This window comes from Balaenoptera physalus, assembly GCF_965194825.1.
Source record: "Balaenoptera physalus genome assembly, chromosome: 10".
NCBI classification, from domain to species: Eukaryota; Metazoa; Chordata; class Mammalia; order Artiodactyla; family Balaenopteridae; genus Balaenoptera; species Balaenoptera physalus.
Window position 1 is genome coordinate 104591391 of NC_138889.1, and position 23221 is coordinate 104614611.

At 47.0% G+C, this 23221-nt stretch overlaps 1 long non-coding RNA gene across 1 annotated transcript in view; it reads left to right on the forward strand.

Moving 5' to 3' along the window:
- Positions 1-22710, forward strand: part of LOC309668324 — a 30679-nt gene extending 7969 nt beyond the window's left edge. Inside the window, exon 3 of the long non-coding RNA XR_014268187.1 lies at positions 17158-22710. This is a non-coding gene — a long non-coding RNA (uncharacterized lncRNA). The remainder of the gene's footprint in view (positions 1-17157) is intronic.
- Positions 22711-23221: the final 511 nt, after the last annotated feature.

Genomic DNA, 23221 nt, shown 5'->3' on the forward strand with positions numbered 1-23221 from the left:
GGACGGCCAGATACACAGTCTGGGTTTTCTGGGGAGCACTTTATAACCCCTCTTTGGCCAATAATGTGAGGTCAGCTGTTGGGTTCTTGAAAACAGTCTTTGCTTGCTGATAAGGGGGAAGCTGGGGGAAGAAGCTGCCTGATATCACCACCTGCTTCCTGCTTCTGAACATGGTGTGAGGATGTGATGTGATGTGTGGGGCTCCTGCAAACATCTTGAAACCATGAGGGGAAAGCTAAGAACCCAGAGCCCTGTCGTCTTCTTTATGAGAAAAATAAACAACTCTTTCGTTAAAACATTGTTGGTCAGGTTTTTTATTTTTTGCAGCTGAATGCTTTCCTAACTGTGACATCAGTCATGTCCACTTTAGAGACCAAAAGATCTCATTTTTCCCTATAAAGGGGCTCTCCCTTTGGAGTCCCCCAAGTTGAGTTTTTGTCTCCCGGAGCTGAAGACTTGGGGTGCGGCTGATGTGTATTCTCCCCACTGCAGAGCTTAACGGCCTTCCCTAGCCTTAAGACGGGGCTCTGGTCCCAGCTCTGCTACTAACTGCCTTTGTGTCCCTGTACCTCAACCAACTCCCTGAGGGCAAGTGCTCAGAGCCCTCATCCGTGAATAGGACGCTGTGTTCATAGGGACCCCGCTGTCCCCAGGCCCCTGGTCTCTGAGCATCTCAGAAGCACAAGTAATCCTGGGCCATGAGGGGCCCACATCCAACAGCAAGTGCCATTCTGGGAGCGTCCAACTTAACGGGTCTTTGGGAAGGGAAACCCGAGCCCCTGTTGGGCTGAGAGCTGCTCAAAGCCACGTGGCTTCCTGAGAGCCAGGTGCAGTGCGGGGAGGGGGCAAGATGAATCAGAGGAAGAGCCTGACTTGAGCCACACAGAGTGAGGGAAGGATCCAAATTCCTAAGCTCCCAGATCTGCTGCCGGCTCTCTCCGGCTTGCTTCCTGCTGCTGGGCCGGGGCGACGGGGGCCAGGCTACACAGTGGGGACGCCGATGGTGAGCTGGAAAGCTGGAGTCCTGGCCTCTGGAACGGCATGGTTCAGGGTTTCTCTTTGGCTCCCTAGGAGGCTGAGCTGCCGGGGAGTTCCCACCACCCACCATGCTTCCCGGCTTTCCTGGAACCTTCTGTGGAGTCAGCCAGGAAAGGATCTGCCTGTGGGCCCCTGGAGCTGCAAATCCTCTCTCCTCCCTGCACCCGGGGAGACTCTCCCACCTGGGTGAATGCCTTCAATTACAATACAGCAAATAGGAGGATGATTGTGGCTCAGTGAAGGCTGTCAGGGTTCCAGGCAATTTTTCCAAACCTTATCTCATTTAGTTCTCTCAACAAGTCTAGGAAGTGCTCTGTTGGTATTATAGATGAGGAAACAGGAGCAAAGAGGCTGAGTGACCTCCAAGGGGTCACACCAGCCAAGCGACGACAGGGTCACAATTCCCACTCGGGCTTGTTGACCTTAACCCCCACTTCAGGCTGACCGTCCATCACCTGGAGAGTAAAACCCATGCAGCTGGGCGCACAGGGCCCTACGGGGTGATCCCCACAGGCTGTCATCTCTTGAAGCAAGGAAGACATCGGGGAGAGCTACCCAAGGGGCTTCAACTGAATCTGCAATGTTTTAACATTTTATTACTTAAAAACATAAGAAGCAAATACGATACAATGTCAAGATTGGACAAAGCTGGGTGGTGGGTACATGGGTCTCTTTAACATTGTCTGTGCTTTCCTGTAAGCTTGAAATATTTCATAATTAAAACTGTCCTCCTGTGGGGCATTGTGGTGGGGTGAATAATGTTCCCCCAAAGATGTTCCATTCCTTATCCCAGGACCTGTGAATATGTGACCTTACATGGCAAAAGGGGCCTTGCAGATATGATTGAGTTAAGGATTTGGGGATGGCGGGATATCCGAGTGGGCCTGCTGGAATCACAAGGTCATTCTTTGTGAGAGGGAGGCAGGAGCCTCAGAGTCAGAGGAGACATGAAAATGGAGGCAGAAGTTGGAGTGATGTGGTCACAACGAGCTGATGAACACGGGCAGCCTTTAGAAACGGAAAAGTCAAGGAACTGATTCTCCCCTAGAGTCTCCAGGAGGATCGTTTCTAGCCCCTGTAAGACTCCTTTGAGACTTCTGACCTCCAGAGCTGTGAGGTAATGAACTTGTGTTCTTTGAAGCCACGAAGTTTGTGGCAATTTGTTGCAGCAGCAAAAGGAAATGAATCTGGGCATGGTCAGCAATGACGTGAATTGGTGGTAATACAGTTTCTCAAAGCAGGAACAAGAAGTCCAGGAAGGGCCCCCTTCCCACCCAGGATGGCACAGCTGGCCTTCCTGAGTCCTGAATCCCCAGTCCTGGGCTTCCCCTAGAGTCCAGTCAGCTCTATGGAACTTCAGCAGGAAAGCAAGGAGGCCAAAGGCTCATGGAACCAAGAGCCCTGACCTGAGTGGTCAACATCAACACTCTCATGGCCTCAAGTACCCAATTCCTCCCGGGCTCCCGGTGCCAAGGTACAAGATACTCCTGGTCTGGGGTTTAACTGCCTAGGCCTTCTCTTCTGGGTCTTGCAAATGAAAAGACTGATTTTTCAGCAGGTGGACACCCAAGTATTTCTGATCCCTCCCCCTGTCCCCTTAACTTCCTTGTTCTCCTGCAGCCCTAGAGGTCACTGGGCAGAGAACTGTGTCTTCTGACCTCCATGCCAATTTGACAACTTTTGGTGAATGCTCAGTCTGCAGTGGTGCCGAGTTCTGGGGGGAGATGGGATGAGGTCCTTTTGGAGACACCCCGCTCCAATCACCTTAGGAGCTTACAGTCTAGTGGGGGAAACTATAACATATAACTGGACAGCCGTAGACCAAGGTGGCCTGTGAGTATAGCAGGAGGGAAGGGTCCGAGATTCCACATCTGTTCATTCAGATACTTGTTAAGGACCCAAAATCATTCCCCATCTGCCCATCTGGACTCTAAACACCGAAAATGTCATCCTTTGCCTCGAAGGCGCAAAGAATCTTACTAGAGAGACAAAAACACAGACAAATAAAAAATGTCCTAGCAATACCAGGTAGTATCAGTAAGGATGTGAGTGCCCTTACATTGCTGGGACGACTATGGGCACTCAGACAGCAGAGAGCCGGGAGGGCTCTTCAGGGGAGGTGGGACTCAAGTCGGGTCCTGGAAGACCCTCAGGACTTGTGCTGGGAAAGGCCTAGAGGCAGTCTCAGCCGTGGGGATGAAGTGGGAGAGCTGAGGGGAAAAAGGACAGAATGAGCAAAGGGACGAAAGTGCTGACAGCAAAAGGTGTTCACATTTGCGAGGGGGTCAGGACTGGCTGGCGTTAGCTGTTGGCAGAGGTCAGGTTTTGTGTCGGGAGATAAGCTGTGTACATTAGAATAAGCCCATGTCCAACCCACGTGCGCCTTTAATAGCATATCAGTGCCCCTGAAGGACCTTCACGGGTGAGTCTGTTGGGGCAATGCAGGACCTCAGGTATCCCAGAACACCTGGCAAGAGCAGGTGCCCTGGACAAACAGGATGAGGAGGACATGTCTGATAAGGTGGGACAGTCTTATACTTAAATGTGCTCAAAGACATAGTCGGGGACGGTGGGGGACGAATTAGAGGTCAGACAGGAGGGGCTGAAGTGACAGGGTTAACTGGAAAAGCTGAGTAAAGGAGACTGTTCCCAGGAAATGAAAGCGATACCAACAAGGATTCATGCCCCATCACCTTCCCTGCAGAAGAGAAATTGATCAGAGCTCCAGCAAGGAGCAGCCAGATCTGTCTCGTTGCTTACATTCAAATCTGACCAAAGGACAATTTAGAGCCACTGTCGCACAGTCGGGGGGTGGGGGCTGCCCTCGGAGTGGCTGAGCTTGCCCGGAGGATGGGGGGCTCAGGAGTCAGTGTGGAGGAAGGAGGTGAGGACAGGGAGGGAAGCAGAAGAAGTGACTGCACAGAACCAGCTCCAAGGTGGGTTTAGGATGAAAGGGTTAGAGAAAAAAGAAGGGCAAAGAAAGGACAGGTAGATAAGATGTCTTTTTGAACATGAGACGGAAAGAGGTAGAGAGAAGTGATAAAAGCTGGAGGCAAGAGCGAAGGATGGAAGAAAACATGATGACGATGAACAGAACCAAGATGGGCTAAAAACAAGATGATAATGCAGAAAGCAAAGGATCTGAGAACAATGGGTCACGGGAGAGGAGAACAGAGCCCAGGACAGAGCCAGCACAGGCTGGGAAGCGGTCATACTGACGCCCCCCTGATTCCGTTACACAAAGAGGACTAAGAGATTCTGCCAAAAACAGTGACAAGCGCCATGCTGTGTGGCTGGGCTGGGAACTGCAGCTCTACAGTTAGCGGAATGCTCACTTAATAAAAAGTTGTGCTGCACAGCAAGCCCTAATGAATCAGGTGGGCTTTCTTGCAGAGCAAGATGTTTGAGGTCTTTCGCTCCAGCAGGGATGTGAGGTAAACAGGCCACCGCGATGACTGCAAGTCTTCATCCAGGCGATTCTGGATGCTGGAATGTCAAATTGCAGCGTTTGTTACAAAGATGCTCGAAATGAAAGTCACAGCCTTATTCAGGTACCTGTATTTTATAGTTTCTGGAGTTGTACTTGATCTGGATAGGCTGGTAATGTACCTTACAAGAGACAGTATGATGCAGTGGTTGGGAGTGCAGGCTCCATGCTCGGTGGCTTGGGTTTATATCCCCGCTCTGCTACTTATTAAAAGTGAGAACCGTGGCCTTGATTTTATGATCTGCAAAATGGGTACAATGATAATACCCACCTCATAGGGTACTTATGAATAGTAAATGAGTGTCTACACCTTAAGTGTGTAGAACAGTGCCTGGCACTTGGAAAATACTCTCTATATCTTAGAGTTTCTTAGATTTCTTAGCGTTCATAAGCACAAATTACAAGGACAGGAAGTAGAAGGAGACCTTAAGCTGAGGGAGGAGAAGCTACTTTGGAGTAGGCTGCGTGTGTGGCCTACGTGGTGCAGGGGTCAGAGAGATGGGAAGGGGCTTCCTACTGAAGCTGGGGGTTTGAGTGTGCCCCTTCCTGGGGGTTTGTTGGTATTTCTGATTGAACTAAGTCCAAGAGACCAAACTGAGGGCCTCATCCATCCACCAAGTAATGAATAATGCCTATTCTAGGTGAATTGTGTTCTGGGTCGCAGGCTTCATTGCTCCCCTGCCCCGGAACTCTGTAATACAGTCCAGCTACTTGACATTTGAAGAAACAAAATCAGATTTGGATTTTGCCACTTGCTAGCATTTTGACCTTCCTTGCCCTCAGTTTCTTCCTCTACCTCAGAGAGCTGTTATAAAGGTCCACTGAGTAGGGTAAGCAAAGACAAACACAAGTGGATCCCTGATAAACATCATTTACAGAGCTGCTGTGCAGATGAACTGCAGCCCTACCTGTGAAATACTAACTCTGCTGGTAATAGAAGAACTGTAAATAGTGTCTTTACGGACTAGAGGCAAAGAAGGACTTCTTTAAAAAAAGTCGAAAAGCACAATCATAAGACTCAAGGTTAATGTGATCCCTCCAAATACAGGATTTCTGTAAAACAAAGGGCACAGTGGTCAACGATAATGACCAGATAACAGATTGGGCAAAGATACTGCAATATCAAGCCAAAAAGTGACTAGTATCTAGAATAGACAGGACGTCCTGCACATCAACAAGAAAGAGAGAAGAACCCAGTGGAAAAATAGGCCAAGAATAGGAACAGGTCATTTTGAGAATAGGAAACCAAAAGGACTAAACAACTATATGGAGAGATGTTCTTTGGTTATAAGGTAAATGCAAATTAGACCAACCAGATATTACTTGCCACCTATCTGGCAAAAATTGAAAAGCTGAGTAATGTCAAGTGGGTTAGGATGGGGGGCTATAAGCTTCCTACATTACTGCAGGTAGGAGGTAGGTGGTGTAAGCCATTCTACAGGCAATCCGCCTTCCTTAGCCTGACCACCTGTATGTGTACCACATAACCAATAATCCACTCCTGGGAATATATATATAGATAGATAGATATATCCTGAAGTGTCTCACACAGGGGCCTAAGGACACCTACACGAGGACGCTCATCGCGGCAGAGGGCTGCTGGCGGGGGCAGGGCACTGCGCGCAATTCGCAGCCCTTCCGTGGGGTGGCGGACACGTGAAACACAGCGGCTGCCCTCTGTGAGTCATTTATGGCCCTGAGAAGGGGGCAGATGCACAGCTAGCAGCACAGATGGCTCATACTCACACACGCTGGAAGCAAAAGGGCACCCACCCTCATTTACGCAAGCATATCCGACCTAAATAGAAATTAAAATGCATGCATAGAAGCAACAACTGAAGATTCCACAAACACAAACAAGGGCATACACAAAACATGTTAGGATGGTTGCTTAAAGGGAAAAGGGGAGTGAGAATTGTGATAAAAGGAAATAGCTGTTTTTGAAACAGCTATTTAGCACGGAAACTGGCATGCAGTAAGCACTCCCTAAGTGTTCGCTGTTATTAATTAAGTGAAAAAGAATGGTTCAAGGTTATAGGTAAGTCAAATCATTATGTTGTATGCGACAGCACAGACGAACTCTGAATACATTACGCTAAGTGAAAGAAGCCAGGCACAAAGGACAAATACTGTATGATTCTACTTAGGTGAGGTCTCTAGTAGTCAAACTCATAGAGACAGAAAGTAGAATACTGGTTACCAGGAGCTGGGGGCAGTGGAGAATGGGGATTTAGTGTTCAATGGGTAGAGTATCAGTTTAGTAAGATGAAAAAGTTCTGGAGATGATGGTGGTGATGATTGTACAACAATGTTAATGTTCTTTTTTAAAAAATATTTATTATTTATTTATTTATTTAGGCTGCACCCTGTCTTTTTTTTTTTATATAATAATTGAAGAAATATCCTTGAATATGTGACAACAATTTCTACCGCCTTGCCATTTCCACCTTCTTTTTTTAAAATTTATTTATTTATTTATTGCTGTGTTGGGTCTTTGTTTCTATGCGAGGGCTTTCTCTAGTTGCAGCAAGTGGGGGCCACTCTTCATCGCGGTGCGCGGGCCTCTCACTATTGCGGCCTCTCTTGTTGCGGAGCACAGGCTCCAGACGCGCAGGCTCAGTAATTGTGACTCACGGGCCCCGCGGCATGTGGGATCTTCCCAGACCAGGGCTCGAACCCGTGTCCCCTGCATTAGCAGGCAGATTCTCAACCACTGCGCCATCAGGGAAGCCCTGCACCCTGTCTTAGCTGCAGCACACGGGATCCTTGCCGCGGCATGCGGGATCTTTCTTAGTTGCAGCATGTGGGCTTCTTAGTTGCAGCATGTGGACTCTTAGTTGCGGCATGCATGCACGATCTAGTTCCTCGACCAGGAATCGAACCCAGGCCCCCTGCACTGGAAGCGTGGAGTCTAACCCACTGGACCACCAGGGAAGTCCCCATTGTTAATGTTCTTAATGGCACTGAATTGTGCACACAAAAATGGTAAAATAATTAAAATGGTAAGTTTTTAAAAAATCACTATGCTATACACTTTAAACTTATACAATGCCGTATGTCAATTATGTCTCAATAAAACTGGAAAAAAAAAAAAAAGAATAGTCCAAAGACAGTAAATGCTATTTCCCAAGCACACATCTTGGTAAGCTTCATGAAAAGGCAGAGTCCAGATAAAACTGAAAACTTCTGCTCTGTAAAAGACAATATCAAAAGACAAACCACAGATGGGGAGAAAATATTTGCAAAAGATACATCTGATAAAGAACTATTATCCAAAATATACAAAGAACACTTAAAACTCAACAATAAGAAAACAAAAAACCTGATTTAAAAAAATGGGCTAAAGACCTTAACAGATACCTCACCTAAGATATACAGATGACAAGGAAGCATACAAAAAGCTCCACATCATATGTCATCAGGGAAGTGCAAATTAAAACAACACTATGATACTACTACATACCTATCAGAATGGCCAAAATCCTGAACAGTGACAACACCAAATGCTGGGGAGGATGTGGAGCAACGGGAACTCTCATTCATTGCTGATGGGAATGCAAAATGGTACAGCCATTTTGGAAGATAGTTTGGCAGTTCCTTACAAAATTAACATACTTTTACCATATGATCCAGCAATGAGCTCCTTGGTATTTATCCAAGGGGTTGAAAACATGTTCACATAAAAACCTGCACATGATGTTTATAGCAGCTTTATTCGTAATTGCCAGAACTTGGAAGCAACCAAGATATCCTTCAGTAGGTGAATGAATAAACTGTGGTCCATCCAGACAGTGGAATATTATTCAGATTAAAAAGGAATGAGCTATCAAGCCATGATAAGACATGGAGGAATCTTAAATGCATATTACTAAGTGAAAGAAGCCAATTTGAAAAGGCTCCATACTGTATGATTCCAACTTTATGATATTCTGGAAAAGGCAAAACTATGGAGATAATAAAAGACCAGAGGTTGGGAGGGTGAGGGAGGGAATGAACAGGCAGAGCACAGAGGAATTTTAGGGCAGTGAAAATACTCTGTATGATACTGTAGCGATGGGTACATGTCATTATATTTGTCCAAACCCATAGAATATACAACACCAATAGTGAACCCTAAGGTAAACTACGGACTTTGGGTGATTATGATGTGTCAGTGTAGGTTCATCCTTGGTAAAAAAAAAAAAAAGTACTATTCTGGTGAGTAATGTTGACAATAGAGGAAGCTATGCATGTTGACGGGAAGGGGATATATGGGAAATCTCTGTACCTTCCTCTCAATTTTGTCGTAAACCTTTATTTGTTCTAAACAAATAAAGTCTTCCAAAAAAAAAAAAAGAGGCAGGGTCCATAATACCCATCTTGCCTCTGCCTTTTTTTTAGGAGCCGAGAACAGTTTCTGGCAGTGCATATGTCTTGAATGATTGAACCAAAGCTAGTTGGTGTCAGGGTCGCCCAGCAGAACAATCAAGTCTCCTACAAACTGAGAGAAATCTACTGGTCCTGTCCTCAAAGGTCTGAATTAGGGTTAATCGCATTTTGTATTTACAAATCTCCTTTTCTACAAACCCTCAAAGCCCAGAAATGTCACCTAGTTGTCCGTACAACTCCCCCGCCAATAGTGGGAGAGCTGGAATTTGAACTCACGGCCTTGCAGAATGGTAGTTTTCACCCCTGCTATGAATTCTGGCGCCCGCAGGGTTTGTGATCCAGGAAGCAGTAGAACTCCACAGGCTAAGGGAAGTGAGTCAGAGTCTTGCCACTTATGGATTTCAAAACAGAAGAGACAGCAGACTTCACCCCGTGAAGAAGTACATTGGACAGCTTTTTTATGACATCAAGAAAGCTGAGGTAAGCAGTCAGCAGACACCCACAGGATGTGACAGGGTGTATTTTGACCACAATTCTCAGCAGTTACAGTACAAGCCAAAGGGGAAAGCCCAGACACCATGACTGGCAGAAAAGTGACCATTTGGGGGACCTATGTTATATTTTACAAAGCTATGTTTGTTTGTTTGTTTTAATAAATTTATTTATTTATTTACTTATTTATTTTTGGCTGCGTTGGGTCTTTGTTGCTGCGCGCGGGCTTTCTCTCGTTGTGGAGAGCGGGGACTACTCTCCGTTGCGGTGCGTAGGCTTCTCACTGCGGTGGCTTCTCTTGTTGTGGAGCAACAACAGGCTCTAGGCGTGCAGGCTTCAGTAGTTGTGGCGCGTGGGCTTCAGTAGTTGTGGCTCGCGGGCTCTAGAGCATAGGCGCAATAGTTGTGGCGCATGGGCTTAGTTGCTCCGTGGCACGTGGGATCTTCCCGGACCAGGGCTTGAACCTGTGTCCCCTGCATTGGCGGGCGGATTCTTAACTGCTGCACCACCAGGGAAGTCCAAATCTGTGTTTTCAATGCAGAAGGCAGGGTCTTCACATCACTATGTGTGCACAGACCAAACCAGCTTCAGATTAATGGCTCCTGTTAATCAGAAATAGCGGATACTGCCCGTCCATGGTCCTCCCTCGTGAAACCATCATTCAGTGGTACCTGGGCTTCCCTGGATCTTTTTAATCTACATCTGCTGCAGCTCCTACCTCGCTCACTGAGGCCATAGTCTTCCTGTTTGAACTTTAGAGCAGCAGTATTCAACCTTGGTTGCACCTCATAATCACCTGGAGAGCTTTTTAAAATCCCTACGCCTGGGTTGCACCTCTCCAATTAAACCAGAACTTCTGGAATCTGGGTGTGGGCACCAGTATTGGCTAAGCTCCCCAAAGTGGTCCCAACATGCAGCTGCTTTTTTTTTTTTTTTTAAGCATAATTGCTGTACAATATTATCTGAGTTACCGGTATACAATATAGTGATTCACAATTCTTAAAGGTTATACTCTACTTATAGTTATTATAAAATATTGGCTATATTCCCTGTGTTGTAAAATGTATCCTTGTAGCTTATTTTATACCCAATAGTTTGTACCTTTTACTCCCCTACTTCCCCTCCACTGGTAACCACTAGTTTGTTCTCTATATTTGTGACACTTCTTCTCTTGTGTTATATTCACTAGTTCGTTGGTTTTTGTTTTGTTTTGTTTTCTCACCGAGCCATGAGGCATGTGGGATCTTATTTCCCCGACCAGGGATCAAACCCGTGCCCGCTGCACTGGGAGCATGGCATCTTAACCACTGGACCTCCAGGGAAGTCCCCAAAGTTTGTTGTATTTTTTAGAACGTGCAGCTGCTTTTAAGTCCTGCTTACGGGACATATTCAGAAAAGGTTTATTAAATTAAGCATGAAAAAGGTTTCCTTTTGTGGAGACCAGTGACAGGGCCCTTGTCCTGGGCCGTGTTATAAGTGAGAATCATCCGCCCAAGGCATAGGCCCGCTGGCCCTCACCTCCCGGGGTCCCAGGGGAAAACGGCTTTGCTGAGGGTACAAATGGGACCCAAGAGCCTCCAAACTTCACAGTCACCTGAGCCTTAGCCTCGCTTCTCCCAGATCCGCCATTCTTTTGGTGCTCATCGGAGGGGATGCCACCAGAAACCACTTCCGTAGCTCCCCAGCGGGCATCCGGCTTCTGGGGAGACTTTGTTCTCTGGCGCAGTAGCAGATAGGGTCAGGATAGTGTCAGCCTGGAGCTGCGGCCAGAGTTCCAGCAGAATCTGGGGGCCCCTCCGCTTACAGCTCTCACTCTTTTTCCTCCGGCTTTCCTGGATTCCACCATCTAGGCTGTTTGTTCCATAGTTCTCCTGGCCTACGACAAAGATAGGGTTGGATTTAAAGGGGAAAAGATAACTTACTGTAACTGAGAAGATCTGAGGGGAGCAAAATTTGAACCCTGTCTGCCAGAGTTACAGGGCAGACAGGAATCGCCACATCCGTTTCTGAGACTAGAGATAACAATAGCTCTTACATATTTTTAAAAGTTGTGGTAAAATACACATAACATAAAATTTATAATTTTTACCATTTTTAAGTACACTGTTCCGTGACATTAAGTACCTTCACATTGTTGTGAAACCATCACCACCATACATCTCAGAGGGTTTTCCATCTTCCCAAACTGAAACTCTGTCCCCATTAAACAAGTACCCATACCCCCTCCCCCACAGTCCCTGACAACCACCATTCTACTTTCTGTCTCTATGAATCTGACTGTCCTATGTACTGTACGTAAGTGGAATCATATGGTATTTGTCCTTTTGCGACCAGCTCGTTTCAGTTACCATAATGTCATTGAGGTTCATCCACACTGCTCCATGTGTCAGAATTTCCATCCTTTTTAAGGCTGAATAATATTCCACTGTATGTGTAGACCACATTTTGTTTATTTGTTCATCCATGGTAGACACACGGATTGCCTCCACCTTTGGGCTACATAATAGCTAATACTTTCGAGCACACTCTGTGTGCCACACGCTCTTCTAAACACTTCCCTTGGACTTCCCTGGTGGCGCAGTGGTTAAGAATCCACCTGCCAATGCAGGGGATACTGGTTTTAGCCCTGGTCCGGGAAGATCCCACATGCCGCGAAGCAACTAAGCCCATGTGCCACAACTACTGAGCCCGTGTGCCACAACTACTGAAGCCCGCATGCCTAGGGCCCATGCTCCGCAACAAGAGAAGCCACCGCAATGAGAAGCCCGTGCACCACAACGAAGAGTAGCCCCCGCTCACGCAACTAGAGAAAGCCCGTGCGCAGCAATGAAGACCCAACACAGCCAAAAATAAATAGATACATTTATAAAAAACAAAAACAAAAACAAAACCACTTCACTTACGTTAACTCTTTTAATCCTCCTAGCAACCTGTGAGTTAGGTTCTATTTTCACTGACACTTTTCAGATTTGGAAACTGAGGCACAGAGAGGGAAAGTCACTGGCTTGGGTACCCCAGCAAGTCAGGACTCCAACCTGCTAATGAGTGCTGCAGGCTTCACTGAAGCTAGTGCCTAGGACCACAGCCCGGACTTATTATTAGAGCAAGAGGCTCTACTGCGGCTACCACGTGTTCACATTTTTTACAAGTAGGAATACCAATGACTTAAGGCACTAACTGACTTGTCCCATAACTGTGGTGACTGTGTTACCTGAACCCCCAAATCAAGGTGCATGGTTTGATATTTTTAATATTTCTCAGTAAAACAAAAACAAAAGCCAAGCTGGGAGGTGTCATTTGAATGGGCCCCCAAATATCAGTGATACTGGGTCATCTTGAGGGTTTATAACGGGGTCGCCTATACAGACATTCTAAACCAGCACTGTTTTGGAGAACAGGGGCCTATCCCTCTATCTGGTGAGTGTGCCAGCACTCATTTAGAGATTTACCAAACTTTTTGACAGCCTTGAGGGTGACTTCTCTCGGCAAAAGTGAGTCATATCAGGAAGATGGCAGATTTCTGCTCCTTCAGAACATGGGTCACGGCTTCCATCCCACCTGGTCACACTGGCTCTCGGCCCTGACCAGTCTTCTTATTGTCACAGGAGACATGGGAGGAGGGGGACTTCAAATTAGCACAACCCACTACCCTCCACGGGAGGGACAGCACAGCGTTGCCCCCGTGCTGAAGAGGACGGGAAACGCACATATGAAGGATTCCCGAGTCACACTTCCTGCCTACACATTTCGCCCTGTTTCTGTCTCCATTTCAACAGCCCCCTCTAATCCCTCCTTTGCTTCCTGACAGCCGATTCATTCTTCACAGTGCTACCAGGTATCTCGTAAGATGTGAGTTTGACCACGCCACTCCCTGCCTCAAAATCCCACGGTGCAGGACTTCCCTGGTGGCGCAGTGGTTAAGAATCCGCCTACCAATGTGGGGGACACAGGTTTGAGCCCAGGTCCAGGAAGATCCCACATGCCACGGAGCAACTAAGCCCATGTGTCACAACTACTGAAGCCCGCACGCCTAGAACCCATGCTCCACAACAAGAGAAGCCACCACAATGAGAAGCCCGCACGCAGCAACGAAGACCCAGTGCAGCCAAAAATAAATATAAATAAATAAATGAATAAATTTATATTAAAAACAAAAAACAAAAAACACGGTGGCTCTCCATTGCCTGCAGAGTGTAAGCCCTAATACCCCTGGCATTTGATGTTCTCCATGCAGAGCCCCAACTTTCGTTTCCAGCCCCATCTGCAGGCTCTCCCTCCACACCCTGCCCTCCTAGACACTCCACGTGCTGCCCTACCCCCACTCACCCTTCCCAATCCCCTACTCACCCTTCCCCCACTCACCCTTCCCCACCCCCTACTCACCCTTCCCCATCCGTTTTCCAGCTCAGCCCACTCCCTAAACGCTTCCTCCTTTGTAAACCTGCCCCCTCCTTGCTCCTTCCTCAATGCCAGCACTGCAAATAGCAGGTGAATGTAGTCATCCCTCCTGTTGCCCTGCCTTGAATTCCTGTAAGGTGTTCGCAGGTCACTTCCCCTAGAGACAATAAGTTCTGCAAGGAGGCTGACCTTGGATTCACCTTTGGGCAGGGCAGAAACCCAAGCTCTTCTGTTTATCGGTAATATGATATCCTCTCTGGGTGCAGCATCCTTTCCTAGTCACCATCTCTCTGTCCTGTTTTTATAACAATGTTTCTTAAAACGGGGTTGGAGGAAGGTGAGGACCGTTGAAAGTCACCCTGTGGTGAGCAGCTGCTACTGATGACAGTGGGAAGTACTAGTCTAGTGTAGGGTAGAGGGGGGAGAAGGTTGAAAGCCTCTGCTCGGTAGCCACGCTGCGTGAAAGAACAGCCCTGTATCCTCTCCAATTGTCTCAACCCATTGCAGATGGGATTCGGTCCCTACAGAGCTGCCAAGTTCCTTTCTCTAATGCGATCTCCCAAGAGCAAAAGCCCAGCACATTGTTCCACACTCGACACCATCAGTGCCATTTGCCTTGTTCAGTTTCTTAGCCCCCTCTTCCTGCCGCTCTGCTGGTGCCTGTGTAAACCCACTTTACTGGATTACCTTGAGCCCAACTCACATTAGTGATGCTCTTGCTTCAACCCAGTACAATGTCCCCAGACAACTCAGTCCCTTGTGGGGCATTGGTTGCTACCTAAATGCAGACGAGCCAAGTCTTGGTCTGCGTTCGAGAGATTTCTGAGCTCCTGATCAGCATCTGTGACTCCTAACTTGCTGCCCCAAAGTAGCTTCGATTTCTCTCCTAACTAATGCTTCTATTGGGAGAGATATACTTGCGTTATTGGCTCCAGTTCTTCACCCCTCTGCTTCACTGTGGGCTTCACCCCCGCCCCTTGATTTTGGGCTTGGTCATTTGACTTCCTTTGGCCAGTAGGGTAGAAGTGACACTATGCCTTATTTGAGTCTCAGGCATTGCGGTGAATGGAGCTTCCCCTGCCTCCTGAGTCTGGGCCTGCAACGAACACACATGGAGCAAAGCTGCCCCAGCCAAAGTGCTGACCTAAAGCCAGAAGCAGAGCAGCCCCATGACTGCAGATGCCTCACAGCCACCGGCCCCGCTGACCCCCAGAGCTGTGAGATTAAAGGGTCGTGGTCTTCAGCCACTGAATATTGGGATGGTTTGTTACACGCCATTATTGTAGCAACAGCTAACCAATACAATCTTACATAGAGATGGAGGTATAAGACATAGACACGCAAATTAAGATTAGTTATGCAAGGAAAACCCACAAAACCACCACCAAGGGAAGGAAATAAAATATCACTCAACACCCCAGAAACCTGCATGTGCCCTTCCTGAGCACCACCCCCTCCCTCAGCCCTAGAGGTAACCACAGTTTCGACTTTAAAAGAAAATTCTTACTTTTCTTCATCGTTTACCATCCATATGTACATTCCTAAATTAGTTTGCTTTTGATTGTTTTTGATCTTGATGTGAATGGATTCTGTCCGTATTTTTTGTGTGTCCTGTTTTATTTGCTCAGTATGGCTTGTGAGAATCATCCAGATTGTTACATACAGCTATAGTTTGTTCATTTCCATCACTGAGTAATATTCGTTATGTGAACAAACTATAATTTATTGATCTATTCTACTGCCGACAGATATTTTAGATGTTTCTGGTTTTCTGTTATTACAAACAATCCTGTGTGAGCAGTCCTATAATCAGGGGTTGGCGAATTTTTTCTGTAAAGGAATAGTTTAGGTTTTGTGGCCACATATGGTCTCTGTTGCATAGTCTTCTTTATTTTGAAATAAATTTTAAAATATGGAAAAAAGGGGAAAAGTCATCCTAAAAATGTAAAATAGTTCTTAGCTCACGAGCTGTGCAAAACCAGACTTGGGGCAGGATCGGGCCGTGGGCTGTAGCTTTGACCTCTGCCCTCTGAGCTCCCCCTACACATGCATAAACGTTTCTGCAGGAGCGTAACGGCCGGTCATAGGGTTCGCACATCTTTAGCCTCTCTAGATAATGCCCAGCTTTAATGCTTAAATGTAATGCTTAAATTCAGCATGTGGAAAATGGAAATCCCATCTCCTCAAGCAAATGAGCCCATGGGCACCTGCTGCACAAAGAAATTGACATTCCTGTGGTCCCCTGGGGCCGGAAGGCTCTGCCACTCCAACCTCTTCCGCTCTGGTCCAGGTGGTGCCGAGCTGCACCGCTGTCAAGCTGGTGCCCGTCACAGTGTGCCAGGGAGGGTGGTGCCAGACAGGCCAGAACAGGGAGTCACACCGGGCATTGAGGATAGGTGGGGAGTTTGGATTTTATTCGACCAATAATAGAAAACCAGTGGACGGGGTGAAGCAACGCCGTGACAAGTCTGAGCTACTTTTAAAAGAATCGCTTTGGCTGCTGAGCGTGGATTTTTAGGGGACAAGAGAGGAAGGGAGGGCAGAAGGTAGGGACGTGACTGCAGGAGTCTCGTGAGAGTGTAGTGGGTGGTGGAGCCTAGCTGCCTGAGCCAAGTCCTTCTCCGGCAACACTGTCTGCTCCTGCTTCACACCCACAGCTCCAGCCACCCCGCTCTCATCCTCTTGCACATCCCATACCCCATTTCTGCAATCCTCTCTCCTCTAACCCAGGGAACACAGTTCACATACCCTGCCTGCTGTGAATCTTCCCCGGCACCCCCTACCCCCCCGCCCCCCCACCAGACATCTGCGACATCTGAGTTAATGATAGATGTGATATAGGCCCTAAATCTGTTTCCTCACTGAACTTTAGAGGACTCTTGTCTTCGAGCCTTATTTTTTTTTAATTTATTTAGTTTTGGCTGTGTTGGGTCTTTGTCGCTGTGCACGGGCTTTCTCTAGTTGTGGTGAGTGGGGGCTACTCTTCGTTGTGGTGCGCGGGCTTCTCATTGCGGTGGTTTCTCTTGTTGAGGAGCATGGGTTCTAGGCGCGCAGGCTTCAGTAGTTGTGGCGCGTGGTCTCAGTAGTTGTGGCTCGCGGGCTCTAGAGCGCAGGCTCACTAGTTGTGGCACACGGGTTTAGTTGCTCCGTGGCATGTGGGATCTTCCCAGACCAGGGCTCGAACCCGTGTCCCCTGCATCAGCAGGCGGATTCTTAACCATTGTGCCATCAGGGAAGTCCTTCGAGCCTTATTTTTGTCGTTCTGTCTGCCACAGGCTGTCCAGTGGACATTGAAGCAAAGAGGGTGGATTCTTAACCATTGTGCCATCAGGGAAGTCCTTCGAGCCTTATTTTTGTCGTTCTGTCTGCCACAGGCTGTCCAGTGGACATTGGAGCAAAGAGCGTGGAGCTGAATCCATTGTCCGGCAACCACCATCAGCAGGGCAGATGCAATCCTGACTGGGGTGGTTAGGAAACTGAGGGCCACACGGATGAGCCCGCAGCCTGCATCACAGGGAGAGAGACAGGTTGGTAAAGTGGCTGAGCCAGAACTGGAGCCCATGGGATATGCGGACTCCTTGGAAGATTAAGGAAGGGGCTCTCTACGCTGAGCCATAGGGAGCAAAGGTGGAAGCGCCCAGGGCTGGAACCTCCCTCAAATGGAAGCTGGGAGCACACCAACTGATTAGTTTCTCTCATCTCTCCTACAGCATTGGTGGTTGTTTCAACCACCTCTGCCCCCAGACATGACCCAAGTCACTGCTTCTATTCAGTGTGAGTTCTTGGCTCCATTACTGCCTGTTCCCCCAGAGTAGTTGCCACACACAGAGATAAATTAACTCAGAAGAAAAGGTCAACCCACCCAACTGGTTGGCTATTGGGATTCCGGAGAAAGAAAAAGAAGAATAGAGGGAGGAGAAGAGGAAATAGGAAGCGGAGCTGGTCTGGGGGGAGAGGGAGAGAAAATTGGGAAGAATAAATACTGTTTTTTAAATTATAAACTATTAGGATATTACTTACAACAGTGTAGTAAAGAATGCGTTTTATTAAAACACAGCAAATTCTTTCAAGATGGGTTAGACCAGGGCTACACACACTGTGTTCCAGGGACAGGAACTGATCCATGAAATGTGTGGCCAGTCCAAGAAGAAATAAGTGCAGAAGTTAAGAGAAATTATTAAGACAGTTTCATAGCAATTTGGCAGAATAATTTTCTGACTGTTGAGTCTAATAATGAAAACAGGACTTGTATTTTGTGAGTTTATTTTCAAAATGTCATTTTCTTAGTGTAGCGAAGGCAATTTTTACCTCTTCCCCCTTAGGGTTTTTGGCTGGGCCTCAGAATTAAATTTACGTAAGATAGATTAACAGAAGAAAAGCATACACATTTATTTAATACAAGTTTTTTGTGACACAAGAGCCCTCAGAAGGAAATGCAGACCCAAAGAAAGTGACAAACCTTAAATGTTTTTATACTAGGTTGAACAAAGAGAGGCGATTGTAGAAAAGTAACAAAAATATAAGGGAGGCTAAAGGAAGATGAGAATTATTTCAACAAGGTCTGTTTGCACAGAATTCTCTTGGGTTCAACTCCCTGGTCTTGATGATAAGAATGTTACTCTCCTCCACGTGTAGGGAAGACATCTTCCATCTGGGGTTATATCTCCTGCTTTTAGGGAGAAAAAGGGGAGAGTCACAGCACCCTTCTTGCACCTGCTGTTTTTAAAATGCATTTAGGGACTTTCCTGGTGGCGCAGTGGTTAAGAATCCGCCTGCCAATGCAGGGGACACGGGTTCGAGCCCTGGTCCAGGAAGATCCCACATGCCACGGAGCAACAAAGCCCGTGCGCTACAACTACTGAGCCTGCACTCTAGAGCGCACGAGCCACAACTACTGAAGCCCTCGTGCCTAGAGCCCGTGCTCCACAACAAGAGAAGACACTGGAATGAGAAGCCCATGCACCCCAATAAAGAGTAGCCCCCGCTCACTGCAACTAGAGAAAAGCCCGTGGGCAGCAGCGAAGACCCAAGCAGCCAAAAATAAATAAATAAATTTATTAAAAAAAAATGCATTTAGCTCAAACTAATCCTTATGCCAAAGTGGCATACTTTGGGGTGGCATATTCTGCCACCCTTCCCTAGTCATTTTTTTAAAATTTTTATTTTATATTGGAGTATAGTTGATTTACAATGTTGTATTAGTTTCAGGTGTACAGCAAAGTGATTCAGTTATACATATATATATATATATATATATATCTATTCTTTTCAGATTCTTTTCCCATTTAGGTTATTACAGAATATTGAGTAGAATTTTCTGTGATCTACAGTAGATCCTTGTTGATTACCTATTTTATATATAGAAGTGTGTATATGTTAATCCTAACCTCCTAATTTCTCCCTCTCCCCCACTTTTCCCCTTTGGTAACCATAAATTTGTTTTCTAAGTCTGTGAGTCTGTTTCTCTTTTGTAGATAAGTTCTTCTGTATCATTTTTAAGATTCCACATAGAAGTAATATTATATAATATTTGTCTTTCTCTGTCTGACTTAACTTCACTTAGTATGATAATCTCTAAGTCCATCCATGTTGTTGCAAATGGCGTTATTTCATTCTTTTTTATGGTTGAGTAATATTCCATTTTATATATGTACCACATTTTCTTTATCCATTCATCTATCGGTGGACTCTTAGGTTGCTTTCATATCTTGGCTATTGTAAATAGTGTTTTCCCTAGTAATTTTTATTTTTATTTTATTTCATTTTATTTTTTTAATAAATTGATTTACTTGTTTATTTTTGGCTGTGTTGGATCTTCGTTGCTGAGCGTGGGCTTTCTCTAGTTGCGGCGAGCGGGGGCTACTCTTTGTTGTGGTGTGCAGGCTTCTCATTCCAGTGACTTCTCTTGTTGTGGAGCATGGGCTCTAGGCACGCAGGCTTCAGTAGTTGTGGCACATGGGCTCGTGGGCTCTAGAGCACAGGCTCAGTAGTTGTGGCACATGGGCTTAGTTGCTCCACGGCATTTGGGATCTTCCTGGACCAGGGCTCGAACCTGTGTCCCCTGCATTGGCAGGTGGATTCTTAACCACTGTGCCACCAGGGAAGTCCCCCTAGTAATTTTTAATGTATCTTATGGAAGTACTGATCTGTGACACATTGGCAGAAAAGAAAAACAAACCCTGTCCTTCAGCCCAGAGGCTTTGAGAAGTGCTGAGCCCAGCTAGGGGAGGCCTGGGGGGAAGAGGCTGGGCCTTAGCTGGTCCCATGGGGGCTGTGCAGGGAGGCCCCTTAGGGGCCTTTGAAGAACAGAGAATCAAGTCCCTCTGGAGAGGCAGCACCGGGCTGTTGACACTCAAAAAAAAAAAGGAATGGCCAGTGCTGGACAGAAAAGCAGCCACAACAATGGATGGGGTCTGTTACAACAAAACAGAGAGAGGATGGCTTGCCAAGGGTAGTCAGAGAAACATTTGAATTTCCTCTCCCTGGTTCCGTTCTCAACAGAATGGACAAGAAACAAGAACCTACTGTAGAGCACAGGGAACTGTATTCTATATCTTGTAATAACCTATAATGGAAAAGAATCTGAAAAAGAATAGATACATGTACAGATGTATAATTGAATCACTTTGCTGTACACCTGAAACTAACACAACATTGTAAATCAACTAAACTCCAATTAAAAAAAGAAGAAGAAGAAGCACAAGAGCAGAAGAACGTGAGGAAGAAGATGACCCTCCTCGCTCACCTCCACCCGCTCCCTCCAAACCCAAGCCACTGCTTTTTGGATGGTGTTAAGAGGAGATTTGAGTCCAATGAGACTGAAGTGCTTAAATATAGAAAGTCTTCGTAACCAAAATGTGACTCTCAGAGCAGGTTGACCTGGGGCCACATCTACCCAAGGCAGCACATGCCCCCTGGGCTGCCCTCAAGATCCCCACGGGTGTCACAGCTGTGGAAGTCAATTCAAAAGTCCTAGATTGTGCTGGGGATCTTCACTACCTTAGGCTTCTATCTCAACATTCAGGGCAGAATAATTTTCACCAAAACTAGATGAACCACCTCTGAATGAATCTAACTTGGGGAACACTACATGGTTGCCACGGGAGGGAAGGGAAGAAGCAAGTCCTCCAGGAGCTCTGAATCCAGCTGGGGAGATGACACAGCACCAAACCTGCCAGATGGCAACTTGATGACAGCTCCAGGTAGAGTGCCATGGGCTCTCGGACCAGCACATCCGGGAAGTTCAAATTAATGGGAGAAATTTCTGTGCAAAGAGACGCCTCTTTGAAGACTGCGCTGGGTCTAGAAGGCTGGTAGAAGTTTAATAGAGAGGGAGCGATTTGTTTGTTTTGCTTTTGCTTTTTGGCTGGAAGACAAAGGAAAAACCGCAACAGCCTAGGACTGGCCAGAATGCCAAAGGGCTTCCTGGGTAATGAGCGCACAGGAGGTGACTCAGGCCTGTGTCTCAGATTCATGGACACTTCAGGGGAGATAAAACCAGACCCGCAGGGCACCCTTGGTGTGGCCCATAATTGCTGGAATGGCGATAAGGAATTTTGAACAACAGCCAACCAGGGTGGTAACATCCCTGGTTGTAAACAGTGGAGGACAAGTTGGAACCTCTGCAAATCAGGACCAAGCAGTGTCATCCTGACCTAAAATGAGACAGGCTCGGTCTGGAACATGAGAAGGGGACGGCTCCCCATCCCGGACCCTCTGTAGATCAGGGTGACCCACCATGGGACACCTCTTGTCCCCTCCGCCGTGCACTCTAAGTCTATTCCAAGACACACACAGTGGAGGGTGAATGTGGGCACCTTCGAGGTAGAGCTGAATTCTCATGCCCGGAAAAGAGTCCCCTGGGGCAGAGCCTGGGCAGCTCCCTGAAGGGTGGAACCGTCAGCCTTGTTACATCACTGGTCTCTTTCCAGAACACCCTCTTGCATCCTTCTGTTCATCTGCAAAGCTTCTCTTTTTCTGGGAAAAAGGCTAGGTGGTTATTTTTCATTTTCAGAAATTCTCTGGGATGGGGGGGATGGTGGGAGGGAGGTCTAAGAGGGAGGGGATATAGGTATACATATAGCTGATTCACTTCATTGTACAGCAGAAACTAACACAACATTGTAAAGCAATTATACTCCAAAAAAAGAAAGAAAGAAAGAAAAAGAAAAAGAAAAAAAAGAAATTCTCAAGGGGTAAAACCAAGGTTTAAGGATTAGAGAGGAAAGAAAGCAAACGCTCTGCCAGCTCCCCCTGGCTCAGCCCTCAGGAGAGCCCCTGGTTGACCCTGCCGCCCGGTGTCCTTTGCTCATTCCTTTAGTAGGTAGCCGTGTAAGGAACTGGGGGGTGCAAACAGCACAGTCCCCACGCTGCAGAGAGCCCCTGCTCACCCAGCTCATCGTCTCCCTCCAGACTGGCTCGGCTTCTTCCCTTGTCTACCTGACCAAGCCAGAGGCCCAGGATCATTCTGGATTCTTCCTTCTCTTTTGCTCTCCATCACCATCCTCTCTCCCCCACCACCTAATCAATCCCCAAGTCCTCTCCGCCTCACCTTCTACAACTTCTCAAATGCACAGTGTTGATAACCGGTGAATAGGGGGTTGCTGGCTACATGGAGGTTCATTATACTAGTCTCTCTATTTGTGTGTCAGTCTGTTTCCAAAACAGAAAGTTAAGTAACGCAAGATAAATAAGATTTCTCAAATTGTTCCCCTCTGCTCTGTTCCTTCTGGAATCCAGCCTCTCACCATCTCTTGCCAGGATGACTTCTCTGCAGTCTCTCTGTCTCCTGCCCTTGCCCACCTCAGCCCCAGCCTCCACCTACTCCCACCAGCCACCCTTAGATGGACAGACGTCCTTCCCTCAACGCTGACTGTAGACGGTGGCAGGCTCTCCTCCTTCTAGGCTAACAGTTAAACTGCTTTTTTTTTTTTATATATATATTTTTTGGTGGAGCCACACGGCATGCTGGATCCTAGTTCCCCAACCAGGGATCAAACCCGTGCCCCCTGCAATGGAAGAGCAGAGTCTTAACCACTGGACCACCAGGGAATTCCCAGTTAAACTGCTTTTAATTGAAGGAGTTGCAAGACATGAGACCCAACTAAGCACTTGGCCGGGCAGCCTTTACCCCAGGCTGGGGGTCAGAACCTGGATTCTGGTTCCAGTACAGCCACCAGCCAGGCCTGAGGACAAGCCGTTTCCTGTGCTCCTGGTCTGTAAGAAAGAAATACACAAAAACTCCACTAGCCCCTGGCCAGTGCTTTCACTTTCAAAGGGATTCGAAGCACCTTATCATCTTGGTTGAACCTCAGAAGAGACCCTTGGGTCTGTTTTTGTGCCAAGAAACAACAAGGTCCTACTGTATAGCACAGAGAACTATATTCAGTATCCTATGATAAACTATAATGGAAAAGAATATATACATATATGTATAAC